The sequence below is a fragment of the Loxodonta africana genome, chromosome 10 (genome assembly GCF_030014295.1).
Source record: "Loxodonta africana isolate mLoxAfr1 chromosome 10, mLoxAfr1.hap2, whole genome shotgun sequence".
Classification (NCBI taxonomy): domain Eukaryota; kingdom Metazoa; phylum Chordata; class Mammalia; order Proboscidea; family Elephantidae; genus Loxodonta; species Loxodonta africana.
The window spans coordinates 14,044,499-14,062,470 of NC_087351.1; positions in this window are offsets into that span (position 1 = coordinate 14,044,499).

Here is a 17,972-nt window from a genome sequence, read left to right on the forward strand (position 1 = left end):
TCATAGCAGAACGTGGTCAGTGATATTTACCACTGCAAAGAGGCTAGAGAACAGAAATGAAGAAAAGTCCTTTGAATGTGGAGATGGATGACCATGTGAGAGTGGGGGTTGGGGGAAAGAGACAGATGGCAGAGGAATAAGGAGAGAATGAGTCATGAAGACTTGGAGCCACACACAGCGCTTGGCAGTGAAAGGAGGAGGAAAAATGGGACAGTAGCTTAAGGAGAGTGGGTTCACATGGAGACCTTTTTCAAAATAGGAGAGACCTGAGCATGTCTGAGAAGAGAAAAAGGGGCCAGGAAAAAGGAACCAATTTAAAATGTGAGAGAGAAAATAACTCATGTGACAGGTTCCCTGGAGGAGATAGGAAAGGATAGCATCAAGACACAGGTAGAGGGCACAGACTTAGAAAATAAGACTTTTTTTTCCCTCTAGGTAGGGAGAGGGAAGACATGATGATGGGTCGTGGTGAAAATGCTTCTTAGGTGAAGAGGAGTTTGGAAATAGAGTTCATGTCATTGGCCTATCTTCTCAGTAATGGTAATAAGAGCTAACACTTACTAAGGATTCACCATGGTACTGACCTAAACAGTTTTTATATTAACTCATCTGGAATTCTCACAACCACCTCATAAGGAAGGTACTGTTGCTATCTCTATTTTACAGTTATGGAAACAGAGTCACTGAGAAATAAAATAACTTTACCAAGGTCACACAGCTATCAGTTACTGTCAAGTCAATTCCAACTAACGGCGACCTTATATGTGTCAGAGTAGAGCTGTGCTCCATAGGGTTTTCAATGGTTGAATTTTCAGAAGTAGATCATGAGGACTTTCTTCCGAGACACCTCTGGGTGAACTCGAATGTTATGGGTTGAATTGTGTCCTCCAAAAATATCTGTCAACTTGGCTAGGCCATGATTCCCAGTATTGTGTGATCGTCCACCATTTTGTCATCTGATGTGATTTTCCTACGTGTTGTAAATTCTTTCTCTACGATGTTAACGAGGTGGGATTAGTGGCAGTTATGTTAATGAGGCAGGACTCAAACTACAGGATTAAGTTGAGTCTTAAATCAATCTCTTTTGAGATATAAAAGAAAGAAGCAAGCAGAGAGACATTGGGGACCTCATACCACCTAGAAAGTAGTGCCAGGAAAAGAGAACATCCTTTGAACCTAGGGTCCCTGCACTGAGAAGCTCCTAGTTCTGGGGAAGATTGATGACAAGAACCTTCCTCCAGAGCCAACAGAGAGTGTAGGCCTTCCCCTGGACTGACACCCTGAATTTGGACTTCTAGCCTACTTGACTGTGAGAGAATAAATTAGTCTTTGTTAAAACCATCCACTTGTGGTATTCTGTTATAGCAGCGCTAGATAACTAAGACATTGAACCTCCAGTCTTTCAGTTAGCAGCTGAGTGCATTAATCTTGCACCACCAGGAACTCCTAGCAAATGCTAGAGTCCATATTTCTACCAGGAAGGTAGGAGAAGGTGAAGTGATTTGCCAAGAGTAAGAGAGGAACTGGTAAGAAAGGAAGGAAGGAAAACTGGGGACATGGAAAATATAAAAAATTTAGAATTGCCAAAGTGAAAAATATGCTACTGGAGATGCAATTAAAGTTAGACCTCTTCCAGGGCGACAGTCCAGCTTTTGTACCTGCTTATGGAACGCCTTCACTTAAAGAACCCTCAGTTTGAATTTGTGTAATTCCTCACTCAGTCTTTCCAGTGACTGTCTTAGGTGACTCCGCCCTTCCTTTCCCATGCCTGGACTCTGGGTCTACCCAGTAGATAGGATTCCCCTAGGAAATCTGATGATGGCAGGGAATTACTCTGGCTGTTAACGACGGGGCCTAAAGCCACCCACATACCTGGACACCCTTACTGAAACTTTTTTTTTTAATAATTTTTATTGTGCTTTAAGTGAAAGTTTACAAATCAAGTCAGTCTCACACAAAAACCCATATACACACCTTGCTACACACTCCCAATTACTCTCCCCCTAATGAGACAGCCCACTGTCTCCCTCCACTCTCTTTTCGTGTCCATTTCGCCACTTTCTAACCCCCTCCACCCTCTCATCTCCCCTCCAGGCAGGAGACGCCAACGTAGTCTCAAGTGTCCACCTGATCCAAGAAGCTCACTCCTCACCAGCATCCCTCCCCAACCCATTGTCCAGTCCAATCCATGTCTGAAGAGTTGGCTTCGGGAATGGTTCCTATCCTGGGCCAACAGAAGGTCTGGGAACCATGACAACTGGGGTCCTTCTAATCTCAGTCAGACCATTAAGTCTGGTCTTATGAGAATTTGGAGTCTGCATCCCACTGCTCTCCTGCTCCCTCAGGGGCTCTCTGTTGTATTCCCTGTCAGGGCAGTCATAGGTTGTAGCTGGCCACCACATAGTTCTTCTGGTCTCAGGATGATGTAGTCTGTGGTTCATGTGGCCCTTTCTGTCTCTTGGGCTCGTAATCGCCTTGTGTCCTTGGTGTTCTTCATTCTCCTTTGCTCCAGGTGGGTTGAGACCAATTGAGGCATCTTAGATAGCACCACTAGATGGCTGCTTGCTAGTGTTTAAGACCCCAGACGCCACTCTTCAAAGTGGGACGCAGAATGTTTTCTTAATAGATTTTATTATGCCAATTGACTTAGATGTCCCCTGAAACCATGGTCTTACTGAACCTTTTAAGAGTGAACATTATAAGCTGGCGAAAAGGACACAAAAAGAGAGAGTGGAGGGAGAGAGCAGGCTGTCTCATTAGGGGGAGAGTAATTGGGAGTGTGTAGCAAGGTGTATATGGGTTTTTGTGTGAGAGACTGACTTGATTTGTAAACTTTCACTTAAAGCACAATAAAATTACAAAAAAAAAAAAAGAGTGAACGTTATAAAATGGCATCAGAGCTAAGAGTCTCAGTAGGCGCTGTGTTTCAGGGAAGATTTCTGATTGAAGATGAGTTAAAGAAGAACAGAGAATTTCTCACTGTCTCAGGTTGTTCCTGTAGCCCTTACCGCAGGTAATAATCCTCCTTTTTTCAAACCAAATTTGAATTTGCTAAAAACTTTTCATATGTTCCATAATTATTTACATCACCAAGGAAACAGAAGAATGTCCAAGAAGCCGAACTGTCTCTATTCTCTTCATCAAATGTCAGTGGTAGGTTGGCAAGGATTCTGAGAGGAGTGAGAACAGAAAAGCAGCAACACTGAAAAGCCCAAAGCCTCCTTATATAGAGACATCAATCAAAAACACCACAACCCAAATGTTACTTCACAGAAATGAAAATTGGATTCAGAAGAGTTCACAGGCAAATTTGCATCATTGGCATCACCTCCTCCAGGAATATGGATTAATACTTTTTCACATCAAAGCATTGTAAAGAACACCCAACTTCTTAGTAATAATTCCCTTGAGGTATGAACATTCATGTGGTCTCTAAGTTAACTCACACGTGCAGGTAGAGCTGGGCTGATGGGGTATTGTGACTCAAAAGGATAAATACTGGCACAAATAGCATTACAAGTGAATTACAGCCTTGCTATTCGGTTAGATGATCAATGGGAATCAAACTCAGGTGCAAAGACATAGCGATCCATTGTTCCTGAGATGCGAACAAGGAGCAAACACAGCACAGAATGAAACTGGGTTTAAGATTGTGTCATGTGAATCCGCCTACAGACAGCTCCGGGAACTGTTCCTGAAATGGGAGGAGGCTGTCATCACCTCTCCCTCGGTAGCGCCATGTGCCACAGGAATCATTTTCATTTGGAAAGTGCATTTTGATATGCTGTCTGTGCTCCCTGATTGCCCTCCTCCCAACTCTGGGAAGCAAACTTGCTCTTCTCTCACCTCTGTTCCTTGTTGTCAAAGGAAGGAAGTAGGGAGTCCTACAAACCCCTGTGAAGTCAGGTGGCTCCTGACATCACCCTGGTTGATGTGCCCTGTGACTCCTCCTGGTGGATGTGGAGGGAACGCTGATTTATCTTGGAGTTGTGGAAAGAAAGCTAAATTGTGGGCACTTGAGAGCTATCAGGCAGCTCCCACGGTCAGTTCAGAAGGGTTGGTGGGTAAATTCCGGCCTACTTCTTCATTCCTTATGGATGGACTTAAGAGGAGTGATGTCTGGCAACCTGTAGTCCTTTACTGGAAAGAGAAGCCTGTAATTTTTCTAACTAGGCTGTATGAATCCCTGGGAAAGATCAGGAACGGCTGACACTAAAGCAGACATGGGTTTAGACTGTCAAAGCCGTTACATTAATAGTTTACTGCTGTTATACAGCCATTTTCTTTGGGGTTCCTCACACATCAACAAGTAGTCTCTTGAAACAGAAGAAAGTAGTCTTCCAATTACTATTTCTAATCAAAGATAGAAATTATACACCCAAACATGCAAGTAAGTCACAGATTGAGCATGACTGTGGTCATGCTATCTAACCTTAAACTATCTACATGTCTTTTTAAGAAGATTCTATCTAGTTCTGCAGGCTTATCAAGCCTCCGTGTCTCCTCGCAGCACAAGAAGCTGCCTAAAGACTCTCAAATTCTATCTCATTCTCCCCTTTACTCTTGCTCCTTAGGCCAGGGTAAAACCAGGCCCCCACTTCTTGAGTTTTTATATTATATTGCATTCCTTCTTAGCTGCGTAGATTTGGGTCCTTAAGTTTCTACTACAAGTCAGCTCTTCTTTTCTCTTAATCACCTGCCCTGCTCTCTCTGTTGCTGGTTTATGAATTATCTTGCTAGTCTTGGGGAGTTTGGCCAGAGAATGTCTACTTACCTGAATGGAAAGGAAAGTAAGGCTGAGTTGTGACTATGTGAAGTTGACCACTTACTGTCCATGGAACAGAAAATAATGTCTGCTGAGAGGACAGTCCGCATGATAACCCCAGTGGGACAGCAGTTGTTTTCCAAGTTTTCGTCAGTGTTTCCTGCTGACCCAGGGAAGAGGGAAACTGAAAACACAGTAATAGCACCTCTCTGACAATCATGCTGAAGGATGGAAAAGTGTGTTGGGAGAAGCAATTTAATCCTGGGTTACAGCCATCACAATTAACATTTGTATTGTAATTTGCAGTCTACAAAGCACTTTTATAAGTGAGAGCTGATTTGATTTTGCAAAATTCTAATGGAAAGATCAGAAAGTGTTCTTATCCTTATTTTACAGATGCAGATGCACATTTAGAAAGGTTTAGTGATTTATCCAGAGGCAACCAAGCCTAAAGTGAATGCAAAAAGAGAGGAGGGTGCTGGACCTAAACCCAGAAAAGAAAGCAATAAAATGCGTCTTAGCCATTATGATATATGGGACCCTCTGCCAATATCAGAGGAAAAAAGTGGAGTGAGGCCACTGGACTGTATAAGTCTCCCCAACTTTGAACCCCAGACTGTGTGGCAGAAGAAAAGGAACCTGGAAAGGTAGCCCACAGCTCTTCCTAGGGATGGGGACCATGCAAACACTCGGCTTTATCATTAATTAAAACTGCAAGCTCCCTTCCTTACTTCCTTATGCATATTTGATGGTCACGGTCACTATAAAATGTTAACCAGGAATTTGGGTTAATATTATCATGAACAAAGCCCTGCCTCCCGCCTTTCCCTTCCACCCTCACACTCCTGATTTTTCCTGCTCCTGCTGCTGCTGCTGTTGCTGTTGCCTTTTTCTCCTCCCTCAGCATCGCTCACTTCCTCTCTCGTTTCTGCATGAGTTGCTCCCTCCCGCTCCTCCTCCTCACTGTTTTTCTCCTGGCTCCTGCAGAAAACAAACAGCCCAACTTGAAGGACTCTGTGTAACACAGTGGAACAGGCTGTGGTTGATCGACCTGGTAAGTGGAAGCTATCACAGGAAACCACGCTGATACCCTAGGGCCTGTCTGAGGTACCCAGACACCGAGATGTGGGTCCACCCCGGCTGGGCTGGAGTTTCCCTGTTGTTCCATTGGCAGCAGCTCCAGGGAGTCCAGATGGTTCTAGAAAATATTCTAGCCTAAAGATATAAAGACAGAATTGATTTTAAGCCCCTAGAAATGTCCAATTGCTGTTTATGGGCTCTGGGATAGGGTTGAATCTGGGACTCCTGATAGCTGGAATGTGACCTAAACCTACAGAGAGCCAGATGTGGCCTCACTCAGGGGTCATTAAGTCAGGAGGAACTGTCAACAGTGGGACTGAGGGCAAGGACAGACATAGGCCACTCCCTGGAGGTGAGAAAGGGGCAGCCCAGAGCTTCCTGCCAGAAAAGAATATGGTTCAAGGAAGCCCTTCTGCACACCCAAACCTTGGGAAGGGACAGTGCTGGGCTGAGAACATCATGTGCATGTTTCTACTGTGTGGTGCCAAAATACTGCCCTGAGTCCAGTGCAAGTAAGGTGAATGCATGCACACACCTCCTGATTGTGGGAGAAGACGCGCCTTCCAGTGTTGGAGCTGACTAAATTCTAATTTAGGAGCCCTGGTGGTGAAGTGGTGCAGTGGTTAAGTGCTCAGCTGCTAATCAAAAAGTCGGGAGTTGGAACCCACCAGTGACTCAGAAAGAAAAAAGACCTGGTGATCTGCTCCTATAGAGATTACAGCCTAGGAGACCCTACAGGGCAGTTCTGCTCTGTCTCATAGGATCACTATGAGTCAGATTTGACTCCAGGGCACACGACAACGATACCATATTCTAGTTTAATGTTTGTTTCAAAATATTAAAATGTTTGCAGCAGCGAATGGGCAGGATCAGGGGCCATGAGCCAGGTCTGAGTTATGTGAGTTGCCAGACTTGGGGCTGGAACTGCCAGAGCATCTAAGGGAAGAGGATCTAACAGACCAACAGAGCCCAGTTTGGAACAGGAAGAGATGGTTTTTTTTTACCCAGCTGACAATGAGAGTAGAAGCATCAGAGATCCCTAAAGGCAAAGTGCATGATCACACCATGGGCAAAATGGTGGCCATTTGGACAGGACCTTATAGAGACAATGAGCTGGATGCTGAGTTAGAACAATCGATGAGGAACCTGACTTCTTCACCCAAGAACTTACTCCAAGAATTTGGCTGGAGAGCATGACGGAGGCAGAACAATCCCAGAATCATGAGCTAAGAAGAAACCTAAAGATCATCTAGAGTCATTTTTCACGGGACTAGGATCCACTGGAGGGGCCAAGAGAAGGGGAGGGTGCAGACCAGGTTTGTGTCCAAGCCAGAGAGATAACAGCTAGGGACCAATAAAGGAAGTCCTAATCCTGATCCTGGCAACCCTGGCAAAGAGCAAAGAAGGCTTTTGCCTTCTGCCTGATCAGAAGCCTGCAATGGAAGAAAGCTATTTACTTAAGACCCAGATAAGACATAGCACTTTTCGAGGGACACAGCCCTGAACACTGAGGGGGCAGAGCCCTGCCTAAAACACAGTGGGAAATTCTGGGACCCAAGCAGGACAAGAGGGTTCTCCAGCCACCAGGAAGAAGACTAGCTAATAGAACCTAGTTGTCCTAGGACTGGAGGTGACAGAGAAAGGATCAAAAGGGAAGAAATTCACAGCCGATCTTAGTCTTCTTGGGGTTTTTGTGTGCTCTGGGAAATCTCTTTCCATAGATAAAGGTCAACAACTTGGACACAGTAATGGCATAAGGTTAGAACAAGCAGTAAGTGGGAATGAGATCTTTTATAATTCAGAAGAGTTCTCTTTGTCTATCCCTTTGTGTATACTTTTCCCTTTGGCTTATATAGCAATTACTCTAAGACAATGATTCTCATGGGGGTGGAGGGTGGGGAAAAGGCTTAGCAGATTCCCTGGGTAGCAGGCAAGATGGGGGTAGTGGGTGTTTATAGTTTGTAAAGTTCCGTAGCTGACTCTGACACCTTCCTCCCTCTGCCTCATTGAGAACCACTGCTCAAGAAGTCACCCAAAGAGGAGAAGAAAGAAGGGCTGCTGTTTTGTGATGTCAGCCTATCTTCTGTTGGCCCACTTAGAGTGGTAGCAAAGGGAAGGCATTATGGTTTAAATAATTACCGTATAAATGGTACATCCAACTTGGAATTATCCCACACTCCTAAGGCAACTTCAAAATCACTTTAGCACCACCCAAGGCATTTTTTGTTATTTAAGACTTGAATACCTTACTGGAAGATAAAGACCCTAACTAAGTCTTCTACGTTCCAATATTAGAAGGATTATTATATGAAAAAGGTAGTAGACTAGCCCTTAATTCAGTTAGTCAACAAGCATTTTTGAAGGCTGTATTAGTTTCCTATTAATGCTATAAAAAATTACCAAAAACTTAGTGGCTTAAAATAGCACACTTTCATTATTTTACAGTTCTGAATGTCAGAAGTCCCAAATGGGTCTCACTGAGTTAAAATCAAGATGTCAGAGGGACCATATTCCTTTTGGAGTTCTTGTCCAGCTTCTAGAGGCTGCCCACATTCATTGGCTCATTGCCCTTTGTATATCAACATCAGGCAGAGTTCTCACACTGTTTCTACTTCTACTTATAGAGACCCTTGTGAGTACACTGGGCTTACCTGGAAAATCCAGGATAATTGCCCATCTTAAGGCCAACTCATTAGCAACTTTAATTCCCCTTGACAATATAACCTAACATATTCACAGGTTCCCCGGGATTAGGAACTGGATATATTTGAGATGCCATTATCTGCCTACCACAAAGACTATCAAAGTTTTGGTAATATTCCAAGGGCTGCTCCAGAGGGCAGAAATAGTACCAGTGGGTGTAGCTCAAAAGTGCTTAGCTTGTTATTGGATGTAAATTATACATCACCAGAACAGTCTTAAAAAGTTAATAACTTGACATTCAAAGCCTTCCATAATCCCAATAATAATTATAAAACAAATTAAAAAACCAGTTGCCATGGAGTCCAACTCGTGGTGACCCAATGTGTGTCAGAGTGCACCCAGAGGCAGCTCAAAAGAAAGGTCTGGTGATCTACTTCCAAAAACTCTGCCACCTCTACCACCAGCCACCTCTGGTAGAACTGTGCTCCATAGGGTTTTCAATGGCCAATTTTTCAGGAGTCTTTGGCCAGGCTTTTCTTCTAAGCTGCCTCTGAGTGGACTCTGGGTGGACTTGAACCTCCAACCTTTCAGTTAGCAGCAGAGTGTGTTAACCATTTGCACCACCCAGAGGCTCCAAATTATAGCTACCTTTTATTAAAAGTTCACTATGCCAACACACCTGGATCAAAGGAGAATGAAGAACACCAAGGTCACATGATAACTATGAGCCCAAGAGACAGAAAGGGCCACATAAACCACAGGCTTCATCAGCCTGAGATCAGAAGAACTAGGTGGTTCCCAGCTACAACTGATGACTGCCCTGACAAGGAACACAACAGAGAACCCCTGAGGGAGCAGGAGAGCAGTGGGATGCAGACCCCCACATTCTCATAAAAAGACCAGACTTAATGCTCTGACTGAGACTAGAGGAACTCCGGTGGTCATGGCCCCCAGACCTTCTGTTGGCCCAGGACGAGAACCATTCCCAAAGCCAACTCTTCAGAAATGGATTGGACTGGACAATGTGTTGGAGAGGGATGCTGGTAAGGAGTGAGCTTCTTGGATCAGGTGGACACTTGAGACTATGTGGGCATCTCCTCCCTGGAGGGGAGATGAAAGGGTAGAAGGGGTTAGAAGCTGGCGAAATGGACATGAAAAGAGAGCATGGAGGGAGTGGGCTGTCTCATTAAGGGGAGAGCAATGGGGAGTACATAGCAAGGTGTATATAAGTTTTTGTGTGAGAGACTGACTTGATTTGTAAACTTTCACTTAAAGAGCAATAAAAATTAAAATAAAAAAAAAGATACGACCTAAAAAAAAAAGTTCACTATGACTTTACATAAAGCAAAGATGTCACTTTGAAGACTAAGGTGCACCTGACCCAAGCCATGGTGTTTTCAATCGCCTCATATGCATGCGAAAGCTGGGTAATGAGTAAGGCAGAGCGAAGAAGAATAGACGCCTTTGAATTATGGTGTTGGTGAAGAATATCGAACATACCAGGGACTGCCAAAAGAACAAACAAATCTGTCTTGGAAGAAGTATAGCTAGAATGCTCCTTAGAAGCGAGGACGGTGAGACTTCATCTCATATACTTTGGACAAGTTATCAGGAGGGATCAGTCCCTGCAGAAGGGCATAATGCTTAGTAGAGTGTCAGCAAAAAAGAGGAAGACCCTTGACGAGACAGATTGACACAGTGGCTACAACAATGAGCTCAAGCACAACAATGATCATGAGGATAGCGCAGGATCTGGCAATGTTTCCTTCTGTTGTACAAAGGATTGCTATGAGTCGGACGTGACACCACAGCACCTAACAACAACAACGAAGACTTTACATACAGTACCACCGAGGAATCCTCACAACAATCGTGTGAGGTAGGTAAAACTGTCGCTTTTCTACAGATGAAGACGCTAACTCTCAGAGAGATGAAGTGACTGGCCCAAGCTCACACCACTGGTCAGGCGCAGAGTCCAGACTGGATATAGGTCTGTGAGAACTCCAGAGCCTGTGCACTACTGTCCAGCTTCACTCTCGAGTACATTTTCCACTGTCCATCAAGGCAGGTTGTGCTCCAATTCCAAAGATATAGGCCCCAAACCAACACACACATTCTCAACATAACACCTGTAAAGGATCAGTTTCAACGTCACTGCCTCTGAGAAGCCCTCCTTGGCCCCCTCACTCAGAAGTCCTTACTTGTGGACTCGCATAGCTCGTTACCAATTGCTTCTAATGGAGCAGAAACCCTGGTGGTGTAGTGGTTAAGAGTTCAGCTGTTAACCAAAAGGTCAGCAGTGCAAATCACCAGGTGCTCCTTGGAAACCCTATGGAACAGTGCTACTCTGTCCTATAGGGTCACTATGAGTTGAAATCGACTCGACGGCAATGGGTTTGTTTTTTGGTTTTTCTCATGGAGCAGTTTTCAGTCTAATATAGAGTGGAGTGTAAGGGGCCATCTCCCTTCACCAGATTCTAAGCTCTTTAAGGGCAGGACCCAAACCTTGTTGTTGTCGGTACCCCCGCGGTACCTTGTCAGTTCATCATGCAGTGTGCGTTCAGAAGTATTTTTGAGAGACTTTGAGTCAAGCTGGTTCTGTGAGTCCACTCTTTGGGCGCTCCCTCTGCTGTAAATACGTAGCAGGGACAGATAAAACATAAAAAGAATACAACAAAATGGTAGTGCTCAACTCAAAAACAAGATTATCATCTCTGTGACCCTGAACTAAATAGAATTATAAAGTCATGAGCAGGACTGACACCTCAAGGCTGTGAGGAGCTGAGTGGAGATGCAGGACAGGCACCCAGCATGGCAGGGGACAGAAGTACTCCAATCTAGGTGGGGAGCTAGAGCCAGGCTCAGCACCTGAAGCCAGGACTCGGAGTAGAGTTTCCCCGTGTAGGAAAGGAGGCTGACAAACATGGTCGCTGACAGCTGCTATGGCTCTGGCTTATTTGGATTCAAAAGAACATCATAGTGGAAATTCCAAGAGATTTATAACTGAATGACAACAAAAGTGATATATGTCAAAATTAGTGGGATGGGGGAAACTATGATGACAGCAAAGTGCAATTAGGATAGCAAACTTAAGACCCATGGACAACATCTCCAGAAACCTGGGAGGGCATGGTGTTCTTCTGACTTTCCAAATTCAAACAGACAAGGATAAATCCTGTCAGCTACAAGACTTGTGCAGGATCAGAATTTGTAATTGTGGCGGTAAAGGGAGGGAACTTGGCTTCTGAAAACCCTGGAAGCTTAGGAATCCTCCTTTTTTTTAATTGTGCTTTAGATGAAAGTTTACAGAGCAAATCAGTTGCTCATTAAACAATTAACATGCATATTGTTTTGTGACATTGGTCACGAACCCTGCAAGGAGTCAACACTCTCCGCTCCTCGACGTTGGGTTCCCCATTTCCATTTGTCCAGCTTTCTTGTCCCCTCCTACCTTCTTGTCCTTGTCCCTGAGCTGGTGTGCCCATTTAGTCTCTTATACATGTTTGAGCTACGTATATGGTTGTTTGTTTTATGGGCCTGTCTAATCTTTGGCTGAAGGGTGAACCTCAGGAGTGACTCCAGTACTGAGTTAAAAGAGTGTCCACGGGCCATTCTCAGGGTTTCTCCAGTCTCTGTCAGACCACTAACTCTGGTCTTTTTTGTGAGTTTGAGTTTTCATCTACAATTTTCTCCAGCTCCACCCAGGACCCTCAACTGTGATCCCTGTCAGAGCAGTCAGTGGGCAGAAGAATCTTTCAACTGCCAACTGTCAATGGAACCCAGGAGGGGGTCCTACAGAGGCCAGCTCACCAGTGAGTGCAAAAGTGTCACCAAGATGAAGTAAGGTCTCATTGTGCTTGGGCGGAGCCCCTATAAACTATCAGAGCTACAAACAAAAATTCTTCCAAGATAAAGCCACACAATGAGAAGGTTAACTGCTAGGAAAAAAAAATCCCAGAAATAGGGACAATTTGGAAGAAAGTCCATAATAAAAAGGAGGGAGAAGAGCAGAAGAGGCAAATCTCCGAAAATATAAAGCCATATTTTTAATCACTGTGAAAACAACTAAGGAAGGAACGCTACTCTAGAACTTGAAACTATGCATTGAAAGGCATGCTATGTATCTGAAAAAATTGATCCAGAATGGTCAACTTGGAGATGCAGTCTAATAAAACTATTAGACTTGAAAGAAAAAGAAATAACTATTTGTATCCAGGCAAACAAAAAGACAAATTCACTTATAAGGGAAAGAAAATCATATTGTCACACTTGTTAGTTAACACTTTGTACCAGGAAGCAATGGAGTAACGTATCTAAGACACTCAAGGATAGAAAAGGTGAACTACAGACTTTGCATCCAGCCAAACTGATTCTCAAGTATAATGACTGTAGAAAAACTGTTGGGAATATTTCAAAAACTCAGAGAATACTGTATCCATGAGTTCTTTCTGAGAACTCAACCAAAAAGAGTTCCAGATAACTGAGAAGATCAGAGAAACATCAACACAAGGACTGGCAGCTAGAAGGTAGTTTGCCAGCACCCCAGCTTTGACCACACATATGAAGACAACACCTTAGGAAAATATGGGACAACAAGATAGAAGGAACCTGGGTCCCTGAAGGAGCTTATAGAGCAGAGCTGCCTACCAACCGTAGATGGCTGCTTACTTCTAGACAGTTGGATGTAATTTTAAAAAACTCCTTCTTGGTTTGAGCCATTGTATTTTATAGTCTCTTTGTTATTAATTGTTATAGTAGTGACTTGCCCTATAATATAATACCACAGAAATTGATACATGGAAGTGGGGTTGCTACCACAATAACCTAAAATGTGGGATTTTAGCTTAGTAGTGAAGAAGCTTGTGACAAGGAACCAAATATTACAGGTTGGACATTTAGTGACACTCATCTAAGAGTTTTTAGAGAAACTCTTTCCTGTGAAAACTTGGAAGAGAGACCTATGCAACTATTAGCTCTAAGGAAAGTGGTTGGAAAAAGCCATAATGTTAGTCAGTACTGTCCTTACACCAGCCAAGCCAGTTCCTTGCCCCAGCACTGCACCTCACAGGGCCTGGGCTTTGATGTGCCTTCCTCCAGTGGCTGGGACTGACCAGGGCCAGTAAAGTCATTCGGAAGGGGAACCCCAGGCTGGACCTGGGCCACACAGTGGTCTTGGTAACCTGAAATACCTTTCTCAAAATTCTCTAAGGCCCCCAATGCCTGGGATAGGCCAGGGCTAGCAGTGCCATCTAGGTAGCACGTGGGAGTCCAGACTGGGACCTTCCTGAGCCCTGGTACCCACTTCTCCCCTTCAGGATTCTCTCCAACTCTCTACACGCACCTCCCACCCCCAGGCTTTAGTTATGGTTTGTCTATACTTTCTTTTTTCTTGAACTCTCCTTGTCTGATCAGTAAATTGTACTAGGATGATTGGATACGTACAGGAGAAAAAAAAATTACATTACCTTGTACCATACATTCCCAAGAAAGGTGATCCAACTGAATGCAGAAATTATTGAACAGTATTATTAATATCACACGCAAATAAAATTTTGCTGAAGATCATTTAAAAGTGGCTGCAGCAGCACATCGACAGGGAACTGCCAGAAATTCAAACCAGATTCAAGAGAGGACAATGTGGAACCAGGGATATCATTGTTGATGTCAGATGGATCCTGGCTGAAAGCAGAGAATACCAGAAAGATGTTTACCTGTGTTTTAGTGACTATGCAAAGGCATTCAACTGTGTGGATCATAACAAATTATGGATAACATTGTGAAGAATGGGAATTCCAGAACACTTAATTGTGCTCATGAAGAATCTATGCATAGATCAAGAGGCGGTTGTTCAAACAGAACAAGGGGATACTGCGTGGTTTAAAGTCAGCAAAGGTGTGCTTCGGGGTTATATCCTTTCACCATACCTATTGTATGCTGAGCAAATAATCTTGAGAAGCTGGACCATATGAAGAAGAACGGGGCATCACGATTGGAGGAAGACTCTTTAAGAACCTGCATTATGCAGATGACACAACCTTGCTTCTGAAAGTGGAGAGGACTTGACGCATTTACTGATGAAGATCAAAGACTACAGCCTTCAGTATATAAAGAAAACAAAAATCCTCACAACTGGACCAATAAGCAACATCATGATAAACAGAGAAAAGACTGAAGTTGTCAAGAATTTCATTTTACTTGGATCTGCAATCAACACCCACGGAAGCAGCAGTCAACAAATCAAAAGACACATCACATTGGGCAAATCTGCTGCAAAAGACCTCTTTAAAGTGTTGAAAAGCAAAGATGGCACCTTGAAGACTAAAGTGCGCCTGACCTAAGGCATGGTGTTTTCAATCGCCTCATATTCACATGAAAGCTGGGCAATGAATAAGAAAGACTGAAGAAGAATTGACGCCTTTGAATGATGGCGTTGGCAAAGAATATTGAATATACCAGAAGAATGAACAAATCTCTCTTGAAAGAAGTAGAACCAGAATGCTCCTTAGAAGCAAGGATGCCAAGACTAGGTCTCCCATACTTTGGACATGTTATCAGGAGGGATCAGTCCCTGGAGAAGGACATCATGCTTGGTAAAGTAGAGGGTCAGCAAAAAAGAGGAAGACCCTCAAATAGATTAATTGGCACAGTGGCTGCAACAACGGGCTCAAGCATAACAACGATTTTGAGAATGGCTGAGGACCGGGCAGTGTTTCGTTCTGCTGTACATAGGGTCACTATGAGTCAGAACCAACTCAACAGCACTTAACAACAACAACACACCATACATAAATGCAATTCCAGATAAAATAAAGAAATTGATGTGAAAAGAAAGTCTTTAAAACTTCTAAAAGAATATATAGAATATTACCTTAGGGTATGAGCTAATTTATTAAACAAGTCACAAAAAGTTATAAATTAAAAAAGACAAAGTGAAAATACGAGCTGCAACTGAAAGACAATCGTTTGCCTCATGTATAACTGACACGTGATTAGTCCACAATATGCAGATTTCCAAAATCAGTAAGAAAAATTAAAATGGGCTAAGACTATGAACAAAGAGAAACCCAGTGTCCCATAAACATTTGAAAAATGTTTAAACTCATTAACAATTTTTTTAATGTAAATTAAAACAAAAATGAGATATCACCTCACACCTAGTAGATTGTTAAAAATGTTTAAATCTGACAACACTAAATGTAACTAAAGATGTGGAGCAACAGGAACTCATGGTTTGGGCTGGTGAGAATATCACTTTGTGCACTCACTTTGAGAGCTTGGCAATGTTCTAGGGTAAAAAAATCACAAAGTTTAGTAAAGCAAAAAGAAAGGCTTTATTCGGCATGTATGCAAAGAGGCAAAACTGGAAAATGGACAAGCAAGCTGCCAGAGGCATGTCCGTCTGAGTCCAAGGAACATTACAGGATAAGCAAGAGTGGGAAAACAGACAAGCATACTGCCACAGCCATGTCTGCCCGAGTCCAACGGATATTACAGAACAGACAAAAGCAGGAAAACAGACATCCCTGCTGCCACGGTGTCCGCCCCAGTCGGAGTAACCTTACAGAATCATCAACATACATTAACATTACAAAATGGGAAAACCACTGAAAACTTCACCTTTTCACAGATTGGCTAAAGCTGCCAAATCAATGTGATTCTACATTTTGAATTGTTTTTGTTAATGAGGTTTTAGTAACAACAGTCAGGAGGGTCTTCATTTGTCCAAAAAATCGTACTATTCCCTAAATGTTAATAGAAAAAGATAAGAGTGGAAAGTTTGTGGGTCTTTTGTACTCTGTTTATCTTTTGTTTATGTGAAAGTTTCCCTAACAGATGTTTTCCAAGATCGTCCTAATTATTGTCTTTATACCTCAGGGCACAGTTGATGTGTCCTTGTGAGTCCTTGTAAGTACAGCTCCAGCTGGGTTATAGTCTAGGACAAGGAATAACGGCTCCAATATTATCTCCTAAATCAGCAATATCTAGCAAAATTGAAGATATGCTTTCCTAAAACCCCGCTTGAGACTGTCCTCCTGTGTGTATAAGGAGATATAAGGAAAAATGCTCACGGAAGCATTGTTCAAATTCCAAAAACGTAGAAACTAAATGTCTATCAATAGAAAAATTGTTTTGCATTCATACGATGAAGTACTAACTATTAAAAAAAAACCCAAAACCAAACCCGTTGCTGTCGAGTCGATTCTGATTCATAGTGACCCTACAGGATGGTAGAACTGCCCCACAGAGTTTCCAAGGAGCACCTGGAGGATTTGAACTGCAGACCTTTAGGTTAGGAGCTGTAGCATACAGCAGTTTAAATGAATGAACTAGGCCTACGTATCTTAAAAATAAGTTTGACATATATTATCATTTATTTCTTTTCAGAAGTAGACTGCTGGGTCCTTCTTCCTCTGTAGTACATACGGTTGCTATGAGTTGGAACCGACTCGATGGCACCTAACAACAACAACAATCATTTGTTTAACTTTTTAAACATGCAAGGTAATGCTATATTTTGTTTGTAGATACATAAATGTTGTAAAAGTATAAAACATGCAGGGAAAAGATACATACCAATTTCAAAGAATGTATGTCTAGGGAGAGGAAGGAGGAAGGGAAATGGGATCAGGGAGTGGTACGTGGGAGCTTCAACTGTATCTATTATATTTCATTTCTTAAAAAAAGTCAAAGTCACTTACGTGAAGGGAAGGACAACACCGAAACACTTCAAGAGACAGAGTAGCAGGGGCTGGGGTCTGGGGACCATGGTTTCGGGGGACATCTGGGTCAATTGGCATAACAAAGTTTATTAAGAAAGTGTTCTGCATACCCCTTTGGTGAGTAGTGTCTGGGGTCTTAAAAGCTAATGAGTAGCCACCTAAGGTGTGTCAGTTGGTCCTAATCCACCTGGAGCAAAGTAGAATGAAGAACACCAAAGACACAAGGAAAATACTAGCCCAAGAGACAAAATGGGCCACATAAACCAGAGTACATAGCCTGAGACCAAAAGAACTAGATGGTGCCTGGCTACCACCAATGACCTCTCTGACAGGAAACACAACATAAAATCCCTGAAGGAGCAGGAAAAAAGTGGGGTGCAGAACCCAAATTCACATAAAAAGACCAGACTAAATGGTCTGACTGAGACTAGAGGAACCCCAGAAGACATGGCCCCCAGATTCTGTTAACCCAGAACTAAAACCATTCCCAAAGCCAACTCTCCAGACAAAGATTAGACTGGACTATAAAACAGAACAGTGCTTGTGAAGAGTGTGCTTCTTAGTTCAAGTAGATAAACGAGACTAAATGGGCAGCTCCTGTCTGGAGGCTAAATGAGAAGGCAGAAAGGGTTAGGAGCTGGTTGAATGCACACAGTAAATCCGCGGTGGAAAGAGTGAGTGTGCTGTCATAGGGATAGCAACTAGGGTCACATATCAATATGTATATAAATTTTTTTTATGAGAAACTAACTTGACCTGTAATT